Here is a 3,361-nt window from a genome sequence, read left to right as displayed (position 1 = left end):
GGGCGTGAAGTTGGCTTGGCCAATCTTGAAGCAGAGTTTTATAAACCCACACTGTTGGAGGAGATAGCAGCTCCTGTATACATATGATGCCGGTTTACCATGTAAACCGTGCCGGGTTATAATAAACACCGTGTTACTCCGTAATAGGATGTTAACAAAAATCAAACCGAGCAAATAGTCTCCGGATTAAAATGGACCATGTACCATCAATAGACAGTGTAAACCGGTTTAAAATTATGTCGGTTTAAAAAACGCAATAAAAAGAAAGAAATATCTTTCAAAGAAAAAGTGTAAAGCAAAGGCAATGACAAAACCGTTTGCAAAAAAGGCTTATTTGAGCTGATCAGATGGCGTTACCATGGTCGAACACGACCAAGCTCCCGATAGGTGTAGCTATGGTTCAAGTCAGCTAGGTCCACAAATGAAACTGTGGCATTTATGCCGATCAAGTGGCATGGCAATGGTTCGGGTTCGACCAAGCCCCCAAGTGATTCTGTGGCCTTAGGCCGATCAAGAGGCATGACTGGTTCAGACGTGACCAAGTCCCCAAGTGATCTGGTGGCTCTCGCCTATCAAGAGGTATTGCATTGGTTCGGACACAACCAAGCCCCCAAGTGATATAACATGATGCTTTTGAAAAGCTAACTCAAGGGGTAAACCGGAGGCCGCTTTAGAACAACTCCGTGTAACCACACATGATGTAAAAGAACAGATACCCCGCTTTAGCTAAGGTTCCGGTTTATTATATTTAATCATAATATATACATTGTCGTAATATGTACATAAGTAGAGCCAATGGCTCAGGTATAGTAAGGCCGAAGATGAGCTATGTTCCACGGCCTGTTGGTCTCCTTCTCTGATGTACGTGAGTCTTTATGCTCTCGAATATCGATCAGATACTATGACCCGTTGTCTAGATTCTTGCTGACCACGAAAGGACCCTCCCAAGGTGGGGATAGCTTATGCATATCAGTCTGATCTTGGATGAGCCGAAGCACCAAATCTCCTTCCTGAAAGGTTCTGGTTCTGACTCAGCGACTGTGATAATGACGAAGATCCTGTTGTTAAATCGCTGATCGGGCGGCTGCTATGTCACGCTCTTCATCCAACCAATCCAAAGCATCTTGCCGTGCTGTCTTGTTGTCCGCTTCAACATAAGCCGTCACACGAGGCGAATCATGACGGATATCACCGGGGAGAACCGCCCCCGCTCTGTAAACCATGAAGAACGGTGTGTATCCTGTTGATCTGTTGGGTGTGGTGTTGATGCTCCATAACACAGATGGTAATTATTCTACCCAACAACCCGGCGTTCTCTGCAAAGGAACCATGAGCCGGGGCTTGATGCCTCTCAAGATCTCTTGATTAGCCCTTTCTGCTTGACCATTGGACTGTGGGTGCGCCACTGATGAAACATCAAGTCGGATGTGCTCCCGTTCGCAGAACTCCTTCATGGCACCCTTGGACAAATTGGTACCATTATCTGTGATGATACTATGTGGAAAGCCAAACCAGAAAATCACTTTTTTGATAAACTGAACCGCCGTGGCCGCATCACACTTGCTAACCGGTTCTGCCTCCACCCACTTTGTGAACTTGTCAACCGCCACCAGGAGGTGGGTCTTCTTATCTTTGGACCTTTTGAAAGGCCCAACCATATCCAGCCCCCAAGTCGCAAACGGCCAAGTAATTGGAATCATTCTCAATTCTTGAGTAGGCAACCGTCACATCTTCTGACCAGATCTTCCGCATCTGCATGAGCAGTTAACCAATAGAAGCCATGGCGAAACGCTTTAGCTACCAAAGATTTTGAACCGGCATGGTGACCACAATCTCCTTCGTGGATCTCACGCAAAATTTCACAGCCTTCTTTAGGAGACACACAACGTTGAAACGCCCCTGATATACTGTAATGATGCAACTCGCCATTGACAATAGTCATGGACTTGGACCGTCGGACTATCTGTCGGGCCAGAATCTCATCCTCTGGTAACTCGCCCCGGTTCATGTACGCCAGGTAAGGAAGCATCCAATCTGGAATGACATGAAGAGCTGCCACCAATTGAGCCTCCGGATCAGGAATAGCCAAATCTGCTTCACCAGGGAGCTTGACCGACGGGTTGTGCAGCACATCCAGAAAAACGTTGGGTGGGACCGGTTTGCGCTGAGAGCCCAGTCAGCTTAAGGCGTCCGCCGCTTCATTCTTCCGTCGGTCCACGTGGTCCACCTGATAGCCTTTAAAGTGACCTACAACAATATCCACCTCACGACGATATGCTGCCATGAGTGGGTCCTTGGAGTCCCAAGTGCCAGACACTTGTTGAGCCACAAGGTCCGAGTCACCGAAGCACTTAACTCGACTTAGATTCATCTCCTTAGCCATCCGGAGACCATGGAGCAAGGCTTCATACTCAGCTGCATTGTTAGTACAAGGGAACATTAAGCGGAGAACGTAACAAAACTTATCACCTCGTGGGGAAGTTAATACGACTCCAGCCCCCGAGCCTTCCAATTGCCTAGATCCGTCAAAATGGATGGTTCAATATGTGTGATCCGGCTTTTCTTCAGGTGCTTGCAGTTCCGTCCAATCATTGATGAAATCAACAAGTGCTTGAGACTTAACCGTCGTCCGAGGCACATACTTCAATCCGTGCGGCCCAAGCTCTATAGCCCACTTGGCAATCCGGCCAGTCGCTTCCCGGTTCTGGATGATATCCCCCAAAGGAGTAGAACTGACCACCGTAATTGGGTGCCCTTGGAAGTATTGCTTAAGCTTCCGGCTTGCCATAAAAACTCCGTACACCAGCTTCCTCCAATGCAGATACCTTTGCTCGGACTCAATGATTACCTCGCTGATATAATAGACCGAACGTTGAACCGGATGCTCCTTACCTGCCTCCTTTCGCTCCACCACAATAGCCACGCTGACCGCACGAGCATTAGCAGCAACATATAGCAGTAATGGATCCTTGTCAATGGGAGTGGCGAGCATAGGCGGATTGGCCAATTGCCGCTTTAAGTCCTCAAATGCTTCATCAGCAGCAGAACTGCAGACGAACTGATCCGTCTTCTTCAACATCTGATACAAAGGGATTGCCTTCTCACCAAGGCGGCTGATAAACCGGCTTAACGCGGCAATCCGGCCTGCCAGGTGTTGAACATGATTGATACACTTCAGTTTAGCCAGGGAGGTGATGGCTGTGATCTTCTCCGGATTAGCCTCAATTCCCCTGTTGGTCACCAGAAAACCCAATAACTTGCCCGCTGGTACACCAAAGACACACTTGTCTGGATTAAGTATCATCTTGTACGTTCTTAGGTTATCAAAGGTTTCCTTCAAATCGTCAACCAAAGTCTCCTT

The sequence above is a fragment of the Triticum aestivum genome, chromosome 7A (genome assembly GCF_018294505.1).
Source record: "Triticum aestivum cultivar Chinese Spring chromosome 7A, IWGSC CS RefSeq v2.1, whole genome shotgun sequence".
Classification (NCBI taxonomy): Eukaryota; Viridiplantae; Streptophyta; class Magnoliopsida; order Poales; family Poaceae; genus Triticum; species Triticum aestivum.
Note: the sequence above shows the minus strand (reverse complement) of the source record.